Source organism: Pteropus alecto, unplaced genomic scaffold (assembly GCF_000325575.1).
Source record: "Pteropus alecto unplaced genomic scaffold, ASM32557v1 scaffold79, whole genome shotgun sequence".
NCBI classification, from domain to species: domain Eukaryota; kingdom Metazoa; phylum Chordata; class Mammalia; order Chiroptera; family Pteropodidae; genus Pteropus; species Pteropus alecto.
In genome coordinates this window covers 17,840,888-17,848,282 of record NW_006494612.1, presented here as the reverse complement: position 1 = coordinate 17,848,282, position 7,395 = coordinate 17,840,888, and the positions used below count along the sequence as shown (strand labels likewise).

Here is a 7,395-nt window from a genome sequence, read left to right as displayed (position 1 = left end):
GCCAAGAGGACTAAAGGCTACTGCCTACACCCAGCACCCTCCTCCTAAAGGACGTGTACCATATATAGAGAAATCCCTACTCCTAGTTCCATATATAGAGAAATCCCTACTCCTAGTTCCCCCCCCCCGCCCCCAGGGGAAGAGGTAAGCCTTTAGAACAGAGAGTTCTGAAGCTCTTCCAAATTAACCAGAGTATGGGAAAGTTCAAACCTAAGGGTGCTGTTAAGAGCAATGAATGTGTTTGTTGGGAGTGAGAGCAACGAGCCAGAAAGGTTGGCTAACAAGTGTGTGAGAAAGAAACAGGAGAAGTGATACCTAAGAAAATCACTCCTGAGGTCAGAGCAATCCTCATGCACTAGCTTCAAAAAATGCCTCTAAAATAAGGCCTAAATGTAATTGTCTCAAACTTTCGTGTCATCCCAGGCGACTGACTGCATACACAAGAATATACCCTCTTTCACAAGTAATATCAGATGCTTCAAACTAAAATAGTACCAACAGTAGCTAAACAAGCAAACAACAATAATAAACACCAAATGGGTGGTGGGGGAGAATCACATTCAGAGTTGCTACAATATATTATCTAAAACATAAAGTTAAAAAAGAAATGATAAGACACTCAAGGAAATAGGAAAGTGTGATCTGACTCATACACAGTTTTTAAAAAAAAGCAGGTATAGTTACCTTCTTTTAGGGGACCCAGATGTAGATGATAGCAGACAAAGGCATCAAAGCAGCTATGATAAATATCTTTACAGAATTAAAGGAAGGTATAATGATAATATCTCATCAGAGAGACAATATCAAAAAGGAAGAAGAAATTATAAAGGAGAAACAAATGGAAATTCTAAAGTTACAAATACAGTAACCCAAACAAAACAAAACAAAACAAAAAACAAAACAGAGTTCAACCATAGATTTGAACTGGCAGAAGAAAGAATCAGCAAATATCAAGAAAGGTCAATAGACATACAATTTGAAAAACAGAGGACACAAAAAATGAAGACAAATGAACAAAGCCTCAGAGAAATGTTTGACACCATTAAGGTTACTAGTATACATGTTTGTTCGTTTCTTTGTTTATGCCTACAGCACCCAGTCTTCCTTGATGGTCTCCCATTCAAGTACTAACCAGGCCTGCCCCTGCTTAGCTTTCGAGATCAGACGGGATCGGGCGTGTTCAGGGTGGTACAGCTGTAGACACCAATATCCATGTAATGCGATTACCAGAGAGGAGAGAGAAAGAAGCAAAGAAATAAACAAAAACCATGAAAACTTATTTTAAAAATAATGACTAAAAATATCCCATATTTGATGGATAACATTAATCCACATATCCAAGAGGCTCAACAAACTCCAAGTAGGAAAAATTATACTAAGAAACATTGTAGTCAAAATATTCAAAGATATTTTTGTCTAAAGACATTCTTTGTCTAAAGAGAAAATTTGAAAGCAGCACAATGAAGCTGAAATAAAGACAATGTCAGATAAACAAAAACTGAAAGAATTCATTGTAAGAAAACTCAACAAACAAGAAATTTTAAGAGAATTCCTTCAGGCTCAAAGCAAGTGACCTCAGACAGAAACTAGAAACCATACTAAAAAAAAAAAAGATAATTGTGTAATTATAAAACATAGTATAAATGTATATTACTTCTCCTTTCTTCTCTTAATTATTTAAAAACAAATTATATAAAACTATATGTATATAAGGCCTATAACATATAGAAATGTAATATATTTGCCAATAACAACACAAAGGAGATTGGTGGGAGCAAAGCTAATATGGAGTAAAAACATGACACCGGATGGTAACTGTTAATTGTTCTAATTCATGAGATTATATTTCTATTTATTTCTGTCTTCTTCAGTTTCTTTCATCAATGCCTTATAGTTTCAGAGCTGCATTCCTTGGTTAAATTTAGTCTTAAGTATTTTATTCTTTTGGGTGCTATTGCAAATGGGATTGTTTGCCTAATTTCTGATGTTGATTGTTTATTGTTAGTGCATAGAAATACAACTAATTTTTGTATATTAATTTTGTGTCCTGCAATTTTACTGAATTCATCTAATGGTTATTAATTGGTTCTAACAGTTTCTTTAATGTTGTCTTTAGGATTTTTTTATATATAGTATCATGTTATTTGCATAAAGAGACAAATGTACTTCTTCTTTACCCATTTCGATACCTTTTATTTCTTTTTCTTCCCTAATTGCTCTGGCTAGAATTTCCAGTACTGCATTGAGTAAAAGTAGATAAAGTGAGGACCCTTCTCTTATTACCAATTTTAGAGAAAAAGCTTCCAGCTTTTCATCATTGAATATAATGTTAGCTGTGTGCTTGTCATATGTGGTCTTTATTATGTTGAAGTACATTCCCTCTAGACAGTTTGTTGAGAGTTTTTATTATAAATGGATGCTGAATTTTATCAAATGCTTTTTCTGCATCTATTGAGATCATATAATTTTTATCCTTCATTTTGTTAATATTATCTATCTCACTGATTGAATTGTAGATATTGAACCATCTTTACAACTCTAGAATAAATACCACTTGATTATGGTGTAGGATCCTTTTAATGTACTGTTGACTTTGGTTTGCTAATATATTGTTGAGAATTTTTATATCGAAGTTCATCATGGATATTAGCCTAAAATTTCCTTTTCTTCTAATTTTCCTTGTCTGTTTTGGATATCAGGGTGATGCTGGCCTCATAAAATTAGCTAGCTATTGATTTCCTCCCCCTCTGTATTTTAGAAGAGTTTGAGAAAGATAGATATTAATTCTTTAAATGTTTAGTTAGAGAAGATGCTTGATATAATTTCAATCTTGTTAAATTTATTAATACTTCCTTTGTGGCATAATATATGATCTAGCCTCCGGGTATTTCATGTTAGTCTTGAGAAAAATGCATTTCTGCTGCTGTTGGGTGGAATGTTCTGTAAATACCTGTTAAATTAATCTGGTTTAACATGTAATTTGAGTCCAATGCTTCTTTATTGCTTTTATGCCTAGATGATTTATCCATTGTTGAAACTAAGGTATTGAAGTCTCATACTATTATTGTAGTTCCATCTATTTTTTCCTTTAGATCTGTTAAAATTTGCTTTATATACTTAGGTATTCTTGTGTGGGTGTATAAATATTTATAAATGCCATATCCTCTTGATGAGTTGATGTCTTTATTATTATATAATGACTTTTTCCTGCTATAGATGTTGACTTAAAGTCTATTTTGTGTGATGTAAGTACAGCTATCCATTTTCTTTTGTTTCCATTTGCATGGAATATCTTTTTCCTTCTTTTCACTTTCAGTCTATGTGCATCCTTAAAGTTAAAGTGAGACTCTTGTAGACATATATGTAGGTCTTGTTGTTTAATCCACTCAGTCACTCTATGTTGTTTGATTGGAAATTTTAACCTATTTATATTTAAAATAATTATGGACATACTGTTGCCATTTGATTTATTGATTTATGGTTGTTTTGTGATTCCTATGTTACTTATTCCTCTCTTGTTCTTTTTTTTTGTGATCTGATAATTTTATATAGTGGTATGCTTTGATTTCTTTTTCTTGATCTTTTGTGTATCTATATCCACTATAGACTTTTGCTTTGTATTACCATGAGGCTTACATTAAAAAAAGTTTATTTATGTCTATTTTTAAGCTGACAACTTAACTGCAAAAACATACAGAAGCTCTATATTTTTACATTATCTTCCCCAAATTTTGTTTTTAATATTATGATTTACATCTTTTACATTGTGTATACCTCAACAAATTATTATAGTTATTTTTAATACCTTTGTCTTTTAATCTTCATTCAAGAGTTATGTGATTTATCCACCATTATTACTTTAGAATATTCTGAATTTACTATTTACTTTTACTAGTGAGATTTATACTTTCATATGTTTTTATTACTAATTAGCGCATTTTTGTTTCAGCTTAAAGAATTTCCTCTAACATTTCTTGTAATGCTGTTCTAGTAGTGATGACTCTAACATTTGCTTGTCTGGAGAATCCTTATCTCTCTTCCAACTCTGCAGGACAACTTCTCTAGGTAGAGTATTCCTTCTGGGCAGGTGACTTCTTTCAACACTTTGAATATATCATGGCGCTCCCTTCTGGCCCCCAACTTTTCTGCTTAAAAATTTGCTGGTATGTAACAAGATGTTTTTCTCTTGTTACTTTTAAGATTCTTTCTTCGACTTTCACTTTTGACAATTTAATTGTGTTTCAGTGTGGGTCTGTTTTGATTCATCTAATTTGGTATCTTTTGTGCTTCCTTGATCTGAATATCTGTTTCTTTCCTCAGGTTAAAGAAGTTTCAGCTACTATTTCTTGAATAAGCTTTCTCCCTCTTCTTCTCGGACCCCTGTAATGTGTATATCGGTCTACTGGATGGTCTTCCATAAGTCCCTTAACCTATCTTCACTCTTTTTTATTCTTTTTTCTTTCTTTTTTTTTTTTTTTTTGCTTTTTGCTTCTCTAATCGAATGAATTCCACTGCCTTGTCTTTGAATTCACTGATTCTTTTTTCCAGTTGATCTAGTCTGCTGTTGAACCTCTATATTGAAACTTTCAGTTTAGTTACTGTGTTCTTTAGCTCCGTAGTTTCTTTTCAGTATTCTTTTTCTATTTTCTATCCTTTTGTTCAAATTCTCACTTTATTCATGTATTGTTCTACCAACGTTGGTTAGAATCACGATCACTGTTATTTTGACTCATTATTAGTTAAATCACTTATGTCTATTTTATTAAGATCTGCTTCTCGAGTTTTATCTTGTTCTTTTGTTTGAAGCATACTCTTATTTTTTTTCATTTTCTTTGACTCTGTGATGATTTCTACATATAGCTAAAACAACTTTCTCTACCAGTCTTACTAGTATGGTTTTGTGTGTATGAACCTCATCAGTCTATCTGGCCTATGCTCTTGGTAGTTTCTCGAACTTTTGAGATTGTTCAAGCTACATTCTTTGTGGATCCCCATAGTTGAGGGTGTGCCAAGAACCATCAGTGTCCCAAAGGGGAGGATTGCAGTCAGATAGTAGACAGTTGGAATCTGGACCCTCAGACAGCAGGTGAAAAGTGTCCCTTCCCAAGAAGAAATGGGCAGGTGGGTATTTTTGCCTACTATCCTTTGTGCTAGGCCTGCGTGTAGAGCCATGGAAAGGGGAGTGCTTCTAAGCCCATTAAGAACATTTTTGTTTGCTGCAGTTTAGGGCTCTAAATGGAAGCATCTTTGGCAGTCAGAGACAGGTGATCTGGGGACTTCTCCCTGGGGTTCATCCACAAATGTTGAGCAGATATGTGTACAAGCTCCTTTTAGGGAGATACTGGTGACTTGGGGCAGGCAGGAGGGAGAGGTGAGGAGAGGCATCTGCTACTTTCCCTGGTCTTCTTCCTAGGAGGATCATAGTCAGACCCTGTGTGTATGCTAAAATAGAAGCCTGACCCTTAGGCAGCAACTTTTAAACAAATAAGCCCCATTCAAAGAAAGATGGCATTTTTTTTTCTTGCCTATTCTCTCTGTAATGAGCTCCGAAGGGTTGGGGGTATAACCACATTGAGTGCTTCTATGCCCATTTGTTTGCTATAATCTTGTGAGTCTTATGGATGCAAACCCCATTGGCTCTCAGAATTAGGTGTTTTGGGGGCCCATTCCTTGAGTAAGAATCTTAAAAGTTAGAGCACTTGGTATAAGATAGAAACGCTTAATTTCTTAGTGAGAAGCTAGAAGTTAAGGTTCCCTCCTGATTATATGCTACTGTGCCAAGGGTAAGGTTTATGGCAAGAGTGTGTTTCAGCCTTTCCTATCTGCTTTGGTGTGGGTGTTTTCTTGATCGCTTGATCACCTGATGTGTAGGAGGCACTCAGCTAATTCCTCAGTTTCTGGATTTTGTTCAGAGGGAACTGGTCTATGTGTAGGTAGGTGTACATTTGTTGTGTTTGTGGGAGGAGAAAATTTCAAGAGCTTCCTATGTTGCCATCTTTGCAGCCATGATCTGTATAACTATAACTAGGTAGAATGCAAGAAGAATGTTACTTTTACTCTTCTGAGATATTACCCAAGGGGGGCCTAAGCTGTGGACAATTTTTTCACCCCTAAGAAATCTCGAATAGATATCTCAGCTTTCCAGTCACTTTCAGGTAAGAAACATCTTTTTTTCAGTATAAATATGCCAAGTTCTTCTGCATAAAACTTTCTTTTCCCAAGATCAAACCTGATATAAACTCAGGAACCTGCTTCTCTCTTCTCTGTCCCACCTCACTTATGGGGACAAATTGCTTGGAACTTCCACAGCAAGGCTTGAGAAAGAGCAGTAATTAGGGGGAAAGAGCACAGTTTTCTTTATAGCTGAGCCTGGTATTGCTTGCTGTATGCTCTTGGAATAATATTTGTGTGGGCTGTGATCTTTTTTTCATGGAATAATTTTGCAATCTGATTTCTCAAAGATCAAAGAAAGTCCTGGAGGACTTTCTACAGAGGAACTTGGTATATTATTAAAGATATCCTTCATCTGGCTGTTTTGCCTCCCTTTTAACCCTGGAATTTTAGTATACACTTCTGTACTGGGTCACTTTACTCATTCAAGGGATTCTCTTAGGCAAGTCTCTTTCAATATAGCCTACAACTGACTCTTCTTTTAAGGTCCACATTTAACCTACTAGAAATCATGACCTTTTGTCTAGCCTCTGTCCAGCTCTCAAAGGAGTCCTCTTTTTTTTTTTTTAATTCTGCTATTAGGTCTCTCTGGCTGTCCTATCACCTAGCATCTCCTTCTGGAGAAGCACCTCAATACACATTGTTAAATTAAAAAAAAAAAAAAAACAAGCAAGGTAATGAGCAGTGAATACAGAATGTTACCATTTGGTTATCAAAAAGTTTATATGTAGATACACATGTATGTATATATATAAATATTTTATATAAACATAAAAATGTTTTATATTCATGTTTATATTGATGATTATTCCATATACAGAGAGATGCCCTGTTTTATTTATGGCTGCATAATACTCCTTTGAATGAATGCATCATAATGTGTATATATGCATATATAAAGCACATAAATATAATAAATGTGTATGTATAATACATATAATAAATATATATGAAAGGAGATAGGTAATCTCTGGAAATACATAAGAAATTAGTTTATTAAGAGTTGTTATCTCTAAGATTGGGTGCCAGGTAATTCTGAAAAAGTGGGGGAAGAAGACTTTTTACTGTATATCATTTCTAACCATTTAACTTTTGTAGTGTATATATATGTATTGCTTACTGCAAAGTGAAATTGGAAAACAAATTCATTTAAAAAATATTTTGACTTACAACAAAGCCTATAACATTCTAGTTATTAGTATGTTGTACCTGTGAATCTTCGTT

General features: G+C 34.2%; 1 pseudogene; it reads right to left on the bottom strand.

The window, feature by feature from the left end:
* Positions 1-1,083: 1,083 nt before the first annotated feature.
* On the bottom strand, positions 1,084-1,202 carry LOC112474437 (annotated as a pseudogene).
* Between the last annotated feature and the right edge of the window lie 6,193 nt (positions 1,203-7,395).